The sequence below is a fragment of the Aquarana catesbeiana genome, linkage group LG05 (assembly GCF_042186555.1).
Source record: "Aquarana catesbeiana isolate 2022-GZ linkage group LG05, ASM4218655v1, whole genome shotgun sequence".
NCBI lineage: Eukaryota > Metazoa > Chordata > Amphibia > Anura > Ranidae > Aquarana > Aquarana catesbeiana.
This window is the reverse complement of record NC_133328.1, coordinates 230,760,708-230,780,631: the sequence shown is the minus strand read 5'-3', so window position 1 is coordinate 230,780,631 and position 19,924 is coordinate 230,760,708. Positions and strand designations below refer to the sequence as shown.

At 42.6% G+C, this 19,924-nt stretch overlaps 1 protein-coding gene across 1 annotated transcript in view; it reads left to right on the top strand.

Moving 5' to 3' along the window:
- Positions 1 to 19,924, top strand: part of VWC2 (von Willebrand factor C domain containing 2) — a 1,458,416-nt gene that overhangs the window by 413,063 nt on the left and 1,025,429 nt on the right. The window lies entirely within an intron of this gene.

Below are 19,924 nucleotides of genomic sequence, written 5' to 3'. Positions count from 1 at the left end.
CCTATTGTCAGCACTTCAGGTTTGGGGACGGCAATCTTCAGATTTTCCACTGCCGATTCTCTGGCATGCTGCTGGACAGGCACATTCCTCCATCCAAGATCATCCCATGCAGAAACAGGATCATCAAGGTCAGTCAGCACTTGCTGCATCCGCCATAAGACCTCCGCCTCCCTAGCTGTGGGGGCAGGTTGGCAAAGCACACTGTTACTCTGCCACATTGTCAACTCTTCAGCCAGGATCTCAGAGTTGTCAACTGGTATTTCCTGATAGTCCCAGGCAAAGGGAGCCCCACCCTGCTGCTGAGCGGAGTCTAGCAGCTGTCTGTAGGCCATCTCAAGCTCCCATTCCTGAAGGGCCAGAAACTCCAAATCTTCCTGTGCCCAGTGCACTTCCGAGACATTCAGTCTTCACTCTCTGTGCTCCATTATTTCCTCCAAAGGCCACTCCCGATCACTCCCAAAGTCAGGGTCCCTGGACAGCCTCCAGTACAACAATCCCAGGCCATCGTAGTCAAAGCCTTCTGTGGGGCTGTCCTCCGCTGTCCACGGGCACACTTGGGCTACATACCACTGGAGGGCTCTGTAGCTCTCGTCCAACCGCATTTCTGCCCGGATCAGCCTGCTTAACTCAGCTGTCCACTCCTGGTTCGGCTGTTCCCCCAATAACAGCATTCGCACTTCATACTGCGACCAGTACTTTACATGGATGGAGGGGAGAACTTTTCCCTGGTTTCGCTGCTCACGGGCTAGGGCTTCCTTCCAGAGTTTGCAGCGGATAGAATCAAACCATCCTAGCAGGACCTGCTCTGATACTGGTCCTCTGTGCTGTATCTGCATCTCTTGCAACCTCCTTCTGAATTCCTCTTCCATGGTGGCTGGTATCTGTACCTCTCCTCTCCTGCTATCTGGACCTTGGATCCAGGTGATGGTTTGGATGTGTTCACGGCAAGGAGGCATGATCCCACTTTTCCCTCCACGGCTCTCAAGTAAGTCTTTCAGGGTGGCTCTCCTGCAGGCTGGTTTGGAGTGTCCAAGTAACTGGAGAGCAAATCCCATGGCTGCCAACCAATGTAACGAGCCCCTTGCTCGCACGGTTCCACTCTCCCGACACTCCTCTGCTGTTATAGAATCAGATTGCAGCTCACACGTCTGATGGTTCAGTCATCCGATGCTCCGGGATTAGAACTACAGCTATGTGCCATTCTAATCTGGTTGTGTAGCTCAGAACAAACACCAGGCAAGCTGTATGTAAGTTCAACCAGGAATCTCTTTTATTGACAGGAATACAGGCTCTTTTATACAGTAAAAGAGGAGGTGTATACCTCCTGCTCATATTACTCTAACAATACACCTGTAACCTAATTAAGCTAATTAACATGAGCTAGTTTACTTACATGACCTTTTGCCCAGACTTGCGGTCACCGAGCTTCACACAGTACATTATACATTATCATAAGCAAAACCACAGGACATTTTCACAATAGCGGGAGCTAATTACAATTAACAATACAAAGTGTTCTCCCCCTCCTCAGCCTAGTCATCAACACTTATAGTAGGAGTAGACTGTTCATCTCCTAGCCAGTCCTGGAGGCTAATGTTATCAGCTCACTCAATTAACATGTTGAGTTCAGAATCAAACAAACCAATAATAGTCTTTACATATATAACCTGGGAGATATTGGGGATAAATATTACTGTCCCATTTTAAGCAATCCAAGACATACCCTCCAAGTCACCATTTCCCATATGGCATACACAGGGTCCCCAGATTCTGTGTGTCCTGGGGGACCAGGACCCGAATCCACAGTAATACCACCTCAAGGGTCCCCAGGCATACAGCTCACAAAGAGCACCGTTCCCCAAAATACCAGGGCCCACGATCGATCGGCAAGAGGCTAACATTCAGTCCCCTCCAAAAGTCTCTCTCCCAGCTAGGTCTGTCACAGACATGTTAACATTGTAATGCATAAGTTTAGATCGACCTCGGTTAGGGCCTTTAGCCCCACCCTGATTATCCCATCTGTAAGCGTACCCTTCAGTAAATGCAGTTCTATCTTTGGCAATTTTAACTTATTTCTTAGACATTATGTTCTTATTTAGCCTGTCTAGAAATTCCTTGAATTCCTGACTCTTACTTCCAAACTTAGGATGCATTTTAATATGTTCATACTGAGAATTCAACATAGCCAAATCTTGATCTAGTGAACTTATGTCTAGCTAAAACTGGATTAACAATAATTGCATGCATTCCTTACTACATCTATTCAGGATATTTTCCCATGAACTCTTGAGTTCTTGCGCAATATTTTTAAATGTTGGAAAGATTTGGACTCTAAGGCCAAAGTTCTAGTTCTATTCAAAACACTTTTAACATGTAGTTGTAGCTATGCATGGGGAGAATACAGACAGAGGAGAGGTAGAGAAAAGGAGAAGGCAGGAGAATAAAAGAGAAAAAAAACTATAGTCAAAGGGGAAAGAGAGAGAATGAATACTCTCCTTTGCAGTAAGACCAAACATATGTAAGGGGAGAAAAGAAATAGAGATAAAAAAAATGAAGGAATAACTTTAAACTGGACTCCTGCAACAACTGTCTGGAAGCTCATCCTGCTCCCATATAGTGTTCTGATGTTAAGGCTAGTACAAATAGGCAAAAATGTATTTCATAACCCTGAAACCATAGGATTCTAAAACTCCACAAACTCAAGAGGTTAATAGCAAGGTCCAGATTGAAAGAGGCAAAGAGGGAAAGGGTTTGGAATAAAAAGAGAGAGAAATAAGGTAAGGGGATAAAGAGAAAAAATGACTATTAACCACTTCAGCTTCGGAAGGATTTACCCCCTTCCTGACCAGAACACTTTTTACAATTTGGCACTGCGTTGCTTTAACTGCTAATTGCACGGTCATGCAACGCTGTACCCAAACGAAATTTGCGTCCTTTTCTTCCCACAAATAGAGCTTTCTTTTGATGGTATTTGATCTCTGCGTTTTTTTTTTTTTGCGCTATAAACGGAAAAAGACCGAAAATTTTGAAAAAAAATTATATTTTCTACTTTTTGTTTTAAAAAAAATCCAATAAACTCAATTTTAGTCATACATTTAAGCCAAAATGTATTCGGCCACATGTCTTTGATAAAAAAAATGTCAATAAGCGTAAACCAAGCACCGCCTTCAGGATTTCTAAGGGCGTACATTTTTGATTTCACTCCTCACTACCTATCACAGTTGTGAAGGCCATAAAATGCCAAGATGGCACAAAACCCCCCAAATGACCCCATTTTGCATAGTAGACAACCCAAACTATTTGCTGAGAGGCATGTTGAGTCCATGGAATATTTTACATTTTGACACAAGTTGCGGGAAAATTACAAACTTTTTTTTTTTTTTGCACAAAGTTGTCACTAAATGATATATTGCTCAAACATGCCATGGGCATATGTGGAATTACACCCCAAAATACATTCTGCTGCTTCTCCTGAGTAAGGGGATACCACATGTGTGGGACTTTTTGGGAGCCTAGCCGTGTCCGGGGCCCCGAAACCAAACACCGCCTTCAGGATTTCTAAGGGCGTAAATTTTTGATTTCACTGTTCACTACCTATCACAGTTTTGAAGGCCATAAAATGCCAAGATGGCACAACCCCCCCCCCCCAAATGACCCCATTTTGGAAAGTAGACGCCCCAAGCTATTTGCTGAGAGGCATGTTGAGTCCATGGAATATTTTATATTTTGCCACACGTTGCAGGAAAATAACAAACTTATTTGTTTTTTTGCACAAAGTTGTCACTAAATGATATATTTCTCACACAGGCCATGGGCATATGGGGAATTGCACCCCAAAATACATTCTGCTGATTCTCCTGAGTACGGGGATACCACATGTGTGGGACTTTTTGGGAGTCTAGCCGTGTACGGGGCCCCCCGAAATCCAAGCACCGCCTTCAGGATTTCTAAGGGCGTAAAGTTTTGATTTCACACCTCACTATCTATCACAGTTTTGAAGACCATAAAATGCCCAGATGGCACCAAACCCCCCAAATGACCCCATTTTGGAAAGTAGACACCCCAAGCTATTTGCTGAGAGGCATGTTGAGTCCATGGAATATTTTATATTTTGACACAAGTTGCGGGAAAGTGACACATTTTTTTTTTTTTTGCACAAAGTTGTCACTAAATGATATATTGCTCAAACATGCCATTGGCATATGTGGAATTACACCCCAAAATACATTCTGCTGCTTCTCCTGAGTACGGGGATACCACATGTGTGGGACTTTTTGGAAGCCTAGCTGCATACGGGGCCCCGAAACCAATCACCACCTTCAGGATTTCTAAGGGCGTAAATTTTTGATTCACTCCTCACTACCTATCACAGTTTTGAAGGCCATAAAATGCCAAGATAGCACACCCTCCCCCAAATGACCCCATTTTAGAAAATAGACACCCCAAGCTATTTGCTGAGAGGCATTGTGAGTATTTTACAGCTCTCATTTGTTTTTGAAAATGAAGAAAGACAAGAACATTTTTTTTTTTTTTCAATTTTCAAAACTTTGTGACAAAAAGTGAGCTCTGCAAAATACTCACTATACCTCTCAGCAAATAGCTTGGGGTGTCTACTTTCCAAAATAGGGTCATTTGGGGGGTTTTGTGCCACCTGGGCATTCCATGGCCTCCGGAACTGTGATAGGCAGTGAGGAGTGAAATCATAAATTTACGCCCTTAGAAAGCCAGAAGGCGGTGCTTGGTTTTCGGGGTCCCGTACGTGGCTAGGCTCCCAAAAAGTCTCACACATGTGGTATCCCCATACTCAGGAGAAGCAACAGAATGTATTTTGGGGTGTAATTTCACATATTCCCATGGCATGTTTAAGCAATATATCATTTAGTGACAACTTTGTGCAAAAAAAAAAATTGTCTCTTTCCCGCAACTTGTGTCACAATATAAAATATTCCATGGACTCGACATGCCTCTCAGCAAATAGCTTGGGGTATCTACTTTCCAAAATAGGGTCATTTGGGGGGGTTTTGAACTGTCCTGGCATTTTATGTACAACATTTAGAAGCTTATGTCACACATCACCCACTCTTCTAACCACTTGAAGACAAAGCCCTTTCTGACACTTTTTGTTTACATGAAAAAATTATTTTTTTTTGCAAGAAAATTACTTTGAACCCCCCAAACATTATATATTTTTTTAAAGCAAATGCCCTATAGATTAAAGTGGTGGGTGTTTCATTTTTTTTCACACAGTATTTGCGCAGCGATTTTTCAAACGCATTTTTTTGGGTAAAAAAACACACTTTTTTAAATTTTAATGCACTAAAAAACACTATATTGCCCAAATGTTTGATGAAATAAAAAAGATGATCTTAGGCTGAGTACATGGATACCAAACATGACATGCTTTAAAATTGAGCACAAACGTGCAGTGGCGACAAACTAAATACATTTTTAAAAGCCTTTAAAAGCCTTTACAGGTTACCACTTTAGATTTACAGAGGAGCTCTACTGCTAAAATTACTGCCCTCGATCTGACCTTCGCAGTGATACCTCACATGCATGGTGCAATTGCTCTTTACATTTGACGCCAGACCGATGCTTGCATTCGCCTTTGCGCGAGAGCAGGGGGGGACAGGGGTGCTTTTTTTTTCTTTATTATTTTTTTGCTTTTTTATCTTATTTTTAAACTGTTCCTTTCATTTTTTAATCATTTTTATTGTTATCTCAGGGAATGTAAATATCCCCTATGATAGCAATAGGTAGTAACAGGTACTCTTTTTTGAAAAAATTGGGGTCTATTAGACCCAAGATCTCTCCTCTGCCCTCAAAGCATCTGACCACACCAAGATCTGTATGATAAAATGCTTTCCCAATTTCCCAACGGTGCTGTTTACATCCGGCGAAATCTAAGTCATGAAATGCTTGTAGCTTCCGGTTTCTTAGGCCATAGAGATGTTTGGAGCCATTCTGGTCTTTAATCAGCTCTATGGTCAGTTGGCTGAATCACCGGCTGCATTCTCAGGTTCCCTGTTGGGACAGGAGAGCCAGAGAAAAACATGGAAGATGGTGGGGGGGCATTCCCTCCCACTGCTTGTAAAAGCAGTCTAGAGGCTAATTAGCCACTAGGATTGCTTTTACATGAAAGCCGACCACTGGCTGAAAAGAATGATACCAAGATTATACCTAAACCTGCAGGCATCATTCTGGTATAACCACTCAAAGTCGAGCAACATACCAGTACGTTGCTGGTCTTGTTGGGCATATATTGTAAACTTTTTTTTCATGCAGCCTGTGGGCTGAACGAAAAAAAGAGATTGATCGGTGTGTATGCCCACCATTAGACTACCTCCCTTCATCCACCCACTTCTAATGATGGGCATACATGCACCATTTATATATGCCGAAGCATGGGGGCATCCTCCCGCAAAAGGTAGGAGCAAATCGCTCCTCCGCCCACTGCAGCCCCCACGCTTCAGCATATATGCTGAAGTATGTAACTGTGGTGGTGAAATCACCTCCGACAGTGCTGGAGTCACGGCTTTATGTATCGTGGGAGCAAACGCTGTTGCTGTCAAGATAAATAAATCCGCGCTGCAACTGAATGGCGTACCTGCTAAGCAAATGATGGTTAACAATAAAACAAAGTAACATTACAGTATAACAGTAAGACTTACCATACCTGCAAAGCAAATACAAAAAAATAGTAAAAAATAAAACATTTAATGCAACCTGTGCCTAAAATATATATATGCTGAAGCATGGGGGCATCCTCCCGCAAAAGGTAGGAGCAAATCGCTCCTCCGCCCACTGCTGCCCCCACGCTTCGACATATATGCTGAAGTATGTAACTGTGGTGGTGAAATCACCTCTGACAGCGCTGGAGTCATGGCTTTATGTATCGTGGGAGCAAATGCTGTTGCTGTCAAGATAAATAAATCCGCTCTGCAGCTGAATGGTGTACCTGAAAACAAAAAAATGGTTAACAATAAAACACAGTAAACCGTAAAGTATAAAAAAATTGCATACCTATAAAGCGAACATGATACATAATAACAATAACACATTGTAGAATAAAATACAGTAAAAAAGAGCAGAACAATAGAGAGAATAGAGAGAGAACAATAAAACAACAACTATTTTTGTTTTTTTTTGTTTTATATTTTTTTGTGTTTTTTTTTTTTTACTTTTTTTTTTACTTTTATAACTGTAACCATTTCCAGGTTCGGGTCTCTCAAAATGCGATGGCATCTTGGGAGACCCTGTGAAAGTGTGTCCTAGTCTGTGCAGTGCTGTACCCTAAGCTAATACTCAACTAGTGTATGGTAGCGTTCAAAACATTCACCAATGCAAAGACCAGGATTGTCAGGACAGGAGGGACAATAATACTGGGTGTAATGCCTATACCCGCGCTTTCTGCAGACACAACATTTTCTTTGGGGGGCTCGTTGGGTAGGGGTACTCGGGAGGACATAAGGAAAATGCCTCTCATGCAGCCGGCTTATTTGGTTGGGGAAGGTGAGGTGAAGCACCGTCTGGAAACAGAAGGGCTCTGACGATCTCTTCCTGGAATTTAAGGAAGGATCCAGTCCGTCCTGAAGCTCTGTATAGCACATGAGTTTCCACATGAATGCCGAGTTGGCCAGTGAATGGGGGAAGTACGGGTGCTGCAGAAGTGGTGGGTTCCCAATTCGGTTTGGCGAATGCAGCAGGAAGGGCACTATGGACACGACGGGCCGGTGTTCATCTTCTTGGTGGCAGCGGGACACTACTTGTGCTTGCCACCTCACCAGCTTGAACTGCACTTATGGGACTCACCACGTCACCAAGTGTTACTGCAGTGCTGGATGTACGACCAGGGAGTACTAGGCTGCTGGTGCTTGCCAGTTCACCAGAAGGAATAGCGGCGCTAGTACTTCTCTGCTCCATACGAGGGACCTGCGGTTCTTGCACATCAAGGACAGAAGAAGAAGTTTGGGGTCTGGTACGCCTGACCTTGGCAGGGACCACAACTCCATCTTCATTGCTATCTGTCATGGAACCGCTGCTGTCTACAGGTTCATATTCTGAGCCTGAATCTGACAGATGAGTGACTTCCTCTTCACTATCTGTCATGCTCAGAAACGTGTAGGCCTCTTCACTAGTGTACCTTTAATTTGCCATTTTTGGCTCTAAATTTAGTGGTACACTAGTGAGACTCACAGGCAAAAAAGCTCCTGACTGTTAGCGACTGATTCAAAACGCTACCAAAAAACTGTTAGCGATCGCAGGGATCAGGCCTGACTCTGCAAACGCTGCAGTTATGTGTTTAGTGTTTTGTAAGTGACAGTGATCGATCAATACTGCACTTGGGTGGGCTGGGCAGGTCTGGGCCGAAGGGCAAAACGCAGGTGCTAGCAGGTATCTGGGCTGATCCCCCTAACACTGCGTTTTTGGGGAACATAAACTGCTGGGGACGCTAGTATAGATCTGATCGGATCAGATATTGATCCATTCAGATACTATACCACTAAGGGAGGTGTATGCCGCGTGCATGGGTGTTAGCGGTACTGGCACTAACCTGACGCTGCCTGGGGCAACGCAGAACTTATCTGACCCTAAAAACTTAACTTATATCACTGCCGGGCAATTAGGGGGTTAAACCTTTATTAGGTAATAAACGGCGGGTGCCCTAAAACTATAATAAACAAACTAACTAACCAGCGTCACCCGTAACACTTATACGGTGATCACTGGTGAAAGGGTTAACTAGGGGGCAATCAGGGGGTTAAAACCTTTATTAGGTAGTATATGGGGGTCCCTGTAGCTATAAAACACTGACAGCGAACCTATATACTTACCTCCCTAACTCACCTGTGTCACTAATACAGCGATCAGAAAAACGATCGCTTAGTGACACTGGCGACGGGGGGTGATCAAGGGGTTAACCTTTATTAGGGGGGGTTAGGGGGGTACCCTAGACCTAAAGGGGGCTAACCCTAACTGCCCTAACACTTATAACTGTCACAAACTGACAAAAAAAAACCTGCTATTGGTGTCACTGTGACAAGGGGTACAGGGGGATGATCGGGGGGTGATCGGGGGGTGACTGGGGGGTGAAAAGTGTGCCTGCGTGTTCTACTATAAGTGTAATGTTGTGCAAACTCACATTGATGTCTTCTCTCCTCGGCGCCGGAACGAAAAGACCGGCTCAAGGAGAGATGACATCACTTCCTCTGCTTCTGTTTATATTACAGAAGCCGAGGAAGCTTGTCATTCGCCAGAAGCTATCGTGAGGGGGTGGCCACGAATGAGTGGCCTCCCCTTCACCTCTGATCGCCCCTGACCTGAATCTGACCACCGCAGGCACCGGGGGGGGTCCAATCGGACCCCCTGTGCGCAGGCAGGCAGGGACGTACAGGTAAGTCCTTATGCCTGCCCGTGCCATTGTGCCGACATACATCGTCGTGCGGCGGTCGGTAACTGGTTAATGAATGTGTGATTAGCAAGATACTAGATCTGATCAATAACTCAGTTTGGCATCAATGAAAAGTGTCAGTCAACCATTATTGCATCATTATTTTTGATCACTTAATATGTATCGGCATTTGAAATTCTGTGAATGCTATCCATGTTCCATTGAGTTGGGTCAATTTATCCAATTTATAATGCATAATAGATTCCATGTTATGGATATAATCCATGTGCAGCACCCAATCCTTTAGAGTGGGAATGGTGGATTGTTAAAAGTATCTTGGCTTCAAAAAGTGTGCAGCATGTACTGTACACTGTATTTTTTACGTATGCTTTAAACGTATGCTTTACATAGATGAGAACCTGTGATAAAAAATCTGATTAATTTAAACTTGTCATCCAGCATCTGTTTATGTTTTCAAGGGCTATATAGAAGAACTACAACCATTTTTTGAAATATATAAATTAGTTTCTGTAATTGAAGAATGTATTTAAGCAGAAAGCTGTCATGAAAAATCAGTATAATTTATTCAATCCATAAACTCAACATATGTTTAATATATGGAGCCATTTAGAAGGAAGGATACAGTTACACCTGCTGTTATGCATTGCCATCTGCAGACAGTGCAACCCATAGTGTTCCACTAAGGTTTGCAGCTTCTATAGATCATTGCTTGAGGCACTTAAATAGACCATATGGATTAAATGCCATTAATAGATTTAATTCCACCAATGATGCTCATAAATTTTGAATTCTTAACAGTGTTATTTTACAATAAAATGGGTATAAACTAAACACAATACTTTTAGCAATTGGTTCATATGTTTTTTTCTTAGCAAAGATAAGCAAATATTTACCAATTGCTCCAACAAGCCATTCATTTTTTGCTCTATGATATACCACACTTAAGCTTTCAGAATGGCTTTTATAGTATTTTTTGGTAAAAATTCTACAAAATGTTTCTCTTGGGGTTGATTTACTAAAGGAGTGGCGACTGTTCCCTTAACAAAATAATTGTTCACTTTGCAAAGTGAATGTTTATAAAGAAGGTGAGGCTGTATTGACCAAGTAATGTACTAGAAAAATTCTGTTTTTAATTTCATTCGAAAATGGTAGGGTATTCAAATCGACAAGAGGCCTACCTTCTTTATTAATATCTACTTTGCAAAATAAACAGTTTCTATTCTATTAGTAAATCAACCCACCTCATATATTCCACTTTTTTTGCCCTGAACACACATGTAGCAAAATGTCAACATGTAAACATTATAATTGAAACCTTTGCTTTGCTAAGTACATGAAAAATGTCTTGTTATTGGTTATATTAGTGCACCAACAACCCCAATATTTTGAAATGAACAGGGAGGTCAGAATCTATGATGCAACAAAAATCTTAAAAAACATTGTTACTTTCAGGTACACAGCAAATGTGCATAGCCTTTCCCATATTGAAGATTTCTAACCTAGACTTGTCTAAGAACCTTAAAGTCACAAAGATGGACATGTCATTGCGATAGGATAAATAAATAAAACCTCTGGAAATGTTTAATGCCCCGTACACACGATCGGACATTGATCGGACATTCCAAAAACAAAATCCATGGATTTTTTCCGACGGATGTTGGCTCAAACTTGTTTTGCATACACATGGTCGCACAAAGTTGTCGGAATTTCCGATCGCCAAGAACGCGGTCACGTACACCACGTACGATGAGACGCTAAAAGGGCAGTTCAGAACCAAGCGCGGCACCCTTTGAGCTCCTTTTGCTAATCTTGTGTTAGTAAAAGTTTTTATGAGAGATGATTCGCACTTTTTCAGACTCGTGGTTTTCAGATTTTTTTCTGCTGTTCAGTTTGTGCTTGTGGGTTTGTATCTAGTCTTCAGTGCGTGCAGCGAGTACAATTGACTTGTCATTGTGTTCGTTCGTTACTGATTTTCAGGTCGCTCTTCACAGGCCTTGCTGTTCTTCAGTGCGTTCTGTTACTTCGTTCTGAGCAGCCGACTGTTTTCTAGCCATGTTGCGTATACAAACTCCTCGTAGAGTTCGTGCTGTGCAGGGGCTTGGTGTTGGGGTCCTTACCTTGACACAAGTCCAGTCCATGAACAGGGTGGGGAGGAGTTCATGGACCAAGAATTGGTTGCTCCAGCGTGACCAGTTCTGTCACATACCTTTGCTCTGTGAGATCCGTGAGAATAATCCTGATGATTTCAGGAACTTTCTCAGGATGACGGACCCTGTTTTTCACCGTTTGTTGGCTTTGCTGACCCCTTATATTAGCAGGCAGGATACCTGCATGAGGCAAGCCATCACTCCGGGGCAGAGGTTAGTCGTCACCCTGCGGTACTTGGCGACGGGGAGAAGCCTGCAGGACCTCAAGTTCTCGGCAGGCATCTCCCCCCAGGCTCTGGGGATCATTATCCCGGAGACCTGTTCTGCCATCATCCAGGTCCTGCAGAAGGAGTATATTAAGGTAAGATTTTTAAACCTTTAACATCACATTTTATTGTATTTAATGTTTGATAATATATTGTATTTCTTTCCTCATTCCCTAATTACCATGATTGTAATATGCTGTGAATGTCCCCTTTGTCCTCATGCATGCTGGATTTTTATGTAATTTTTTTGGGTCCTTCATACATATTTGCCTTCACTTACCTCCCCAGCATGCTCTCCTAGGCCTATATTCACCTCGTGTAGTCACTTAACAATGTATTTTGTCAGCTCCATAGTAGTGCTTTACCTTAAATACCCCCTAAAATGTGGTAAATTGTGATTTGTGCTTTAAATTCAGGCAGGGTGCCAGAGGCTTTTTTTGTGTCCCAAAATCATTTGGAACCCTCCCTCCCCCCAACTGCTAACTCAGCTGATACCAATCCTCTATCTGCTGACTTTGCCAAACCCATACACACTATACCCACCTCTTTTGTGGTCAGATTTATGGATTCCAAAAAGCATGTAGTGCAAGGGCCTGCCTGAATACTTTCAAATGGTACTGTTTAAAGTTTTTGTATCCTAATATTATCTTGATAGGTAATACCCTGTTTCCCCAAAAATAAGACCTAGCTTGATTGTCGGTGATGGCTGCAATATAAGCCCTACCCCCCAAATAAGCCCTACCCTGTTTCCCCGAAAATAAGCCCTACATTAAAAATAAGACCTACAAGAACTTTAACTAGGGCTTATTTGGGGGGTAGGGCTTATATTGCAGCCATCACCGACAATCACGCTAGGTCTTATTTTCGGGGAAACAGGGTAGCAGAATGTCAAAATGTGCTTAAATGTGTACAGTGTGTATTTATATCTTTGTATTATGACACTTCTTACCTGTCCAGTGGGCTGCCAATAGTGTAAAGTAAGGAGGAGCTGGCCAAAGTAAGACACATTATTTATGCATTCATCTCTCAATGAAGTGGAGAGGGTTACCTGTCCAAAACATATCCCCCCACATAAAATTTTACAAATGGCCCATGAGAGGGAGGGGAGGAATCTGATAGGTGGACCTTATACCTTTGTCTTTAAATACTCCCTAAAATAAATGTTATACTGATGTTGGCCAAGAATGTTTGTGTCTAATCTGCTTTCCATGTTTATGTGCAAAATTATTAATTTATTTTTCTTGTTTGACTCCACAGTTTCCTTCCAACCCACAGGAATGGCAGACTGTGGCCTCCCACTTTGCCCAGCGGTGGGACTTTCCTAACTGCGGAGGGGCAATTGATGGGAAACACGTCCACATCGTCCCACCACCCAACTCAGGGTCATACTATTACAACTATAAGGGGTTCAATAGTATTGTGATTTTGGCGGTGGTGTCGACTACTTATGAGTTCCTGTATGTGGACGTGGGGAAGAATGGCCGGATATCAGATGGTGGAGTCATCGCCCAGACGGAGTTCTACAGGCATCTCCAGAATGGCAGCTTGGACTTGCCACCTCCAGAAGACAATGTGGAAGGACTCCCATTCGTCTTCATTGCAGAAGAAGCGTTTGCGCTAGGGGACCATCTTATGCGGCCATTCCCTATGAGGGCCCTCACCCCGGACCAGAGGGTTTTTAATTACCAGCTGGCCAGAGCCAGAAGAGTGGTGAAGAACACGTTTGGAATCATGGCCAGCCGGTTCCACCTACTTCTTACACCCATACACATGGTAGAGTATAAACTGAATCATATCATCCTGGCATGCTGTGTTCTCCACAACTTTTTAAGGTGAAATTCTGCCAACTATGCTGCCTCAGTGGGGCCTGAGGCCGGAATTCATGGAAATGAAACAAATCTGATGGCGCTTGAAGCTGGCCGTCCTGGCTTGCCCCCCCGAGTGCCTGTGAGGTCTGTCTAAGATACCTTGAATACTTTGCGGGTAGGGGGGCCATCAATATGCCAGACAATGTCTGAACCTTTTTTTCAATAAAAAAAATAATTTACCTACTAAAATATTTGCTGACATTTATTACTGCTTGTCTTTCTTTTAGCTGACCCTGACTGAAATGTGGGTAGTCCTGAAAATGGCATGATTGTGTAACATTCAAAAGCACTGTTGGGTGTTATTTACTAAAGGCAGACACTTTTCACTACAACTGCACTTGAGACTGCACTGAAACTGCACTTGTAGTGCAAAGTGGATTTGCCCTTAGGAAATAACCCCCATTGTCACAGAAAACCACAATTTAACCATAAAAAAGTTTACGAGCATTGAAACAATAATACACACATTCTTGATTATCAACATGTTTGTTGTATAACAATTTTTTGGTCACATTAATAAAAGTAGAAATGTCGATTTAAGGTAAAACAGGCATGTTTAAAACCAACAAGAAATACACAAATCTGGAACTTACAAAGTTCAACTTTGTTATAAATTGAAGGCAATATCAGACATAAGTATTTATAAACTGTGTTTGATATTGCGTTCAGATGGGGTGATGTCACCCCTGGAAAAGCCAAATTTTGAAGATGCACACAAATTGTCGATTGTCACCATGTGCTATCTGCTATCACGGGAGATCAAGGGACGTGTTTTGTGGGTGCAACCCCTTCCTCTCAGCAACTTTATTATTGAGGAAGGGGTTGCACCCCCAAAACGCATACATTGATCTCCCGTGATGGCAGATAGCACATGTTGACACACTGTGTGCATCTTCAAAATTTGGCTTTTCGAGAACATGTAAAAAAATGTGAGAAATGTTTATATTCCAAAAAGCACAAAAAAGGGAAGGGATTTGGAATTATTTTAAACTCTCCCTAAAACATCAATGATGTTCTTCAATTTGTTTTGAACATCATTGATGTTTTTCTGGATGTTTTCCAAGTCCCTATTACACCCCATGATCTTTCCTTCATCCACAACATCACGATCACCCAAAAATATAGAAACAAAAAAACACCATATATTATAAATATGCCGGCATACATCTCTTACCTGAGCCTGTGGTCACAGACACTCACCTGTTGTGTTGACAATTTCGATTACATCTCCTTCCTCCTCCTCCTCCTCCTCCTCCTGTTGGCTTTGTGGGATTTCACCTTCTTCCTGTGGTGGGGGGTCTGTTGTCTCCTCTGATGAGTGGTGTCCTCCGAGTCTTTTCTCCCCTATGTAAAAAAAAAATTGGTATACTTAGCACACAGATATTTCATGGCAGAAATAGGAATATGAAACATTGCTTGGAAGTGGGGTACAATTGTCTCTTTTGGCAGAGTTTCAAGATAAAGAAATATTTTGGTGCTTTGTCAAGCTTGAATACTTACCTGTTTTGTACAAGCTTCACAGATGGAGTATACACTGGAGCACCTGTGTGGGACACCCTAATAAAAAGGGTGTTCTGGTGTCCCACACTAGTGCTCCAGCGTCCAGATGTGTAAACAGCTGCTGAGTGTCCTCTCCTTACATAGAAGCTAGTTTGCATTTCATCCTAGTTACAAACCCATCTACACAACAAAATTATTTTAAGAGAAGTAGGCTAGCAAAAATGTATTCAAATGCATATGCCCAAAACAATGGTGTTTTCTAGGCCGAACGAACAATGTTTCATGAACATGAAAGTTGCCATTTTAAACTGTACAACAGTTAAGAAAAGCACATGGAGCAGCACAAACGTAATAAACATAAAGAATAGGAACACAGGACAACTACTTACTTTTTTGCAGCACTCTCCTGATCCTTCTGTACTGCTCGTGCTCCCTTAATTTGAGGTCAGACCACCGCTTCCTCAATTGATCCTTGGATCGTCATACCCCAAAATTCTGGTGCAGACTTTTGAATACGTTCACCATGATCTTGGCCTTTCTGAGATTGGGGTTGGGGTAAGGTCCATACTTCCCATCATAGTCAGCCCTCTTCAGTATGTCGACCATCTCCAACATCTCTCCAAAGGACATATTTGAGGCCTTAAATCGTCTCCTCCGGGATCGGGACGTTTCTGGCTCCAGGTTTTCCTCCTCCTCGTTGCTGTAATTAGCACGCACTTGTTGTGTCTCCACCATGTGCTCTTCCCCCACTGCGCTGAACGAGAAGGGGTGGGGAATAGACTAGAAAGAACGTCAGGGGCAGGCGGAGTTTCACGCATGCGCAGTGTATATAAAGCATAAGACGCGTGCGTAGTACGTATGATCTGTGAGCAGAGGAAGGAGTATCGGAGGTGATAACGAAGGTAAGATTTAAACTTGGGCCTATACTGCTTCTAGATTGAGGCCTATATTGTGACAAGATTAGGAGAGTTTCACCTGACATTAGGGTTTGTCTTGTGTCTTGCAGATAAAATGGATGGCTTCAATGACCACAATTTCCTCCCCCTGTTCATAGACAAATACAGGGAGCTGCCCTGTCTATGGCAGATCAAACAACCCCAATACAATAATAAACAAAAGAGGCAGGCAGCGCTGGAGAAACTGCTGGAGTTGGTGAAGCCGGTGGTCCCCAAAGCAACCATCCCCTATTCAAAAGTCAAAATTGGTGGCCTGAGGAGCACTTATCTAAGGGAGCGCAAGAAGGTCCAGGATTTCCAGAGATCTGGAGCTGCAGCAGATGACATTTATGTCCCCAGGCTGTGGTAGTATGAGAGACTGCGACTTCTGTCAGACCAGACTGAAGTCAGGGAATCCCTCTCAACCCTTCCTTCCACTCTTCCTTCCACCCTATCTTCCACCCCAGCTGAGGCTTCCAATGTCCAACCTGGGACTTCCAGCCAGGAAGAAGTGGAGGAGCCCAGCTGGAGCAAGGTATAGCATTCTTCTACAGATTTCTGGTCAATAAATAAATGATGTTTACTCAATTCTATTATTAATCACTAATTGATGATTTCATAAAGTGTTTTACATATCAATAGACAGTAGTGGGCACAAAAAATTGGGACAAGAATGAAAAATGCTGGGCTCAGAATTATAGTCTGTTATATTTGTTAACATTCAATTTGCAACAGTCATGAGGTGAAAATTGTGTGTGATTGATGAAGAACAAACTAAAACTATGTCCCTTTTTCATACACAGGAAGACCTCAGCCAGGAAAGGCTGTGGAATGTGGCACACAGCAGGAGGCTGTGGAATGGGGCAGCTAGGAGGAGGCGGGGGTTAGTGGCAGCCAGGAGGATGCGGGGCTAAGTGGCAGCCATGAGAAGGCCGAGCCCAGTAGGAGCCTGACAGAATCGCAGGTTCCTCCCCTCCACCTTCCAACCAAAAGACCCAGGAAGGGGAGTAACGTGCAGGATTCAGTACTCAGGCTGATACAGGAGGCTTCTGCATTCCCTCAGAGCCTTCCCCACTCCTAAAGAGGCCTTTGCCTCCATGGCTGCCATAAAACTGCAGGGCATGCAGGAGGGCCAACGCCTCATGTGTGAGGACCTTCTTTACAAAACACTAACTAAGGGGGTGAGGGGCGAAATCACACACAAAACCCACCTGTGTGAGTTGGACCATCCTCCTGCCACAACTCCACCACCACAGACACAGCATGGAAGGAAGCGTGGAAGGAAGACCAGAGAGTGATGACCTGGGTTCAGTCTGGTCTGACAAAGGATGCAGGCTCTTGTATGACCACAGCTTGGGGACAGATATGTCATCTGCTGCTGTTCATGATTCTCTTGGACTTCTGGACCAGAATGCACTCCCTTAGATATGGACTCCTCAGGCCACCAATTTTGCCTGGAAATAATTGATGTGTGCCCTGGGGGCCAAAGACTTCACCAATTTCGGATGTTTCTCCAGCGTTGCTTCCCTCTTTGTTTGGTTATGAGCCCTTAATAAAGGATTTTTTGGTTCAATTATACTCGACTATGTGTGTTTTCCTTCAAAAAGGACAGTTTGTGAGTAGGCAGGTACATTTTTAAAATACAATGTGAAATTAACAAGAGACACCAACACCAAGCAACCTCCTTGAGATTAAATAATACAAGATAATAATGGTGTTGTGGTAACTTGACAAACAAAACACACCTAAAAATATTCTGGAGTTTAAAAAAAAAAAAAAAAGATCAGGCTTGAAAAAAATACAAACAAAAAATAAAAAAATAAACAAATTTTGAATCAGATGTGACAAATATTATATTGATGAAATCATGATAAATAATAAAGAAAGAAGTTTGTGAGAAGTCTGTGTGAATATCAGCAGCAAAACTACTTCATTCTTCTAGCATTATAAAGAAGAAGAGAGTGCGCTGCATTAAACTATTTATAACATTGCAGCCTGACGAAAGTGCTATATCCATTCTAAATGCTAATTTTACCATACCGAGCTGTTCCGTCTCGGAATTTATTCTGAGCATGCGTGGCACTTTGTGCGTCGTAATTGGCCACACACGGTCGGAATTGACGCGATCGGATTTTGTTGTCAGAAAATTTTATAGCCTGCTCTCAAACTTTGTGTGTCAGAAAATCCGATGGAAAAAGTCCGATGGAGCCCACACATGGTCGGAATTTCCGACAACAAGCTCCGATCGCACATTTTCCATCGGAAAATCCGGCCGTGTGTACAGGGCATAAGAGTGAAATAGAGACTGGTATGAGTTCTGCACCTAATTAACAAGGAATCATGGCAATTTTTATTATAGAAAACTGCCAGAGATCCCCACTGAATTGGACCTGATGTACATGATGTGAAATGTTTGCCAGTAGCCTGAAAAAAAGGTCACATGCCTCTCTCTGTCTGTGCAATGAGTAGACTTGTGCACAACGGAAAATTCAGTTTAGTTTCGGTTCATTGTCATTCGTAAAATACATAATTTTGTTCGGTTATATTCGTTATGTTACGTTAATTAGTTTTCGGATAATTCGTTATTTCTGTAGAGTGTCAATATTCATTATACTGAATCTCGAATCATGTTGAATTAATTTGTTATATTCGCTATAATTTATTTCGTATTAGTTGAAATTCAATATTTATGTATGTATATATATTCGTGATAATGATTCATAGTTTGGAAAGTCATTTGTTTATTGAATCCATTAACACACACAATGACAATATCTCTTCTCCTCTGCTCAAATACAATGCAACACCATTCTCACTCAGTTCTCAGGAATTTGTGTATATGTCCTTCACAGCCAGGTATATGGCATACCAGCATCCAGGGCCAAATCTTCTTATAAAATACACACTTTCAACTGGAAGAAATGAATTGCCCTTACCAGAAATGTTGGACTCACTGGCCGTTGGTGGTGAGTCATATAGGCTTGTACCGTCTGAGTGGTAGAGTTAAAGTTGATTCCAATACAGGACCGGATAGGCAGGAAGATCCTCACGGCTTCAACACTCCTAGAAGGGATAGAGGTATGCCCGATGTGTGTTTTTCTTAGTCAGGTTTCTTATCCAGATATGGGCTGGGGTCTTCCACCGGATTCCACTCGCTAAGCGGCAACCCCCCACATATAATACGGAAGAAACAAAGGAACAAGGCTTCCACATGCTGTAAATCCGGTATTACAAGGAAGGATTTATTGATAAAAAATATTTCCAATAAATGATAAAATGAATGGTAAAAATGTGGTTCAATTGAACTGAATTAGCGCAGTAAAAGGTAGCTATGATAGCGTAAAGCACCCGACGTGTTTCGTCTGCTAAGACTTCGGCTGGGGTATAGGCTATCCAGCTACCAACTGCGCTTCATATAAAAATGTAATGAAAAATCATAAAACATCATTTGAAAACACTTGTGCAGCGTGACTTCTGGGTTTGCGAGCAATTTGTGTCATGTGACAGTTTATAGACCAATCACAACTGGAAAAGGGAGTGAGGAACCAAGCCTCTGTGTCATCCTCCACTCAACCGCTTCAAAGCGTTCGTCGGTGATATGGGTCACATGACTGCCGCATTATTCAGCGTCAGCGTAATGATGCGGTATGCACTCAAAAAAAATGTATCATCGGAGGCAGGAAGTAGGAAGTGTAATATCGTAAAAAATACTGCGCTATCCCATAAGTGGAAATGATCCCCACATGTGTGTGATGAAAAGACAAATATCTCAAACCAAAAATTGAAATGTAAAATG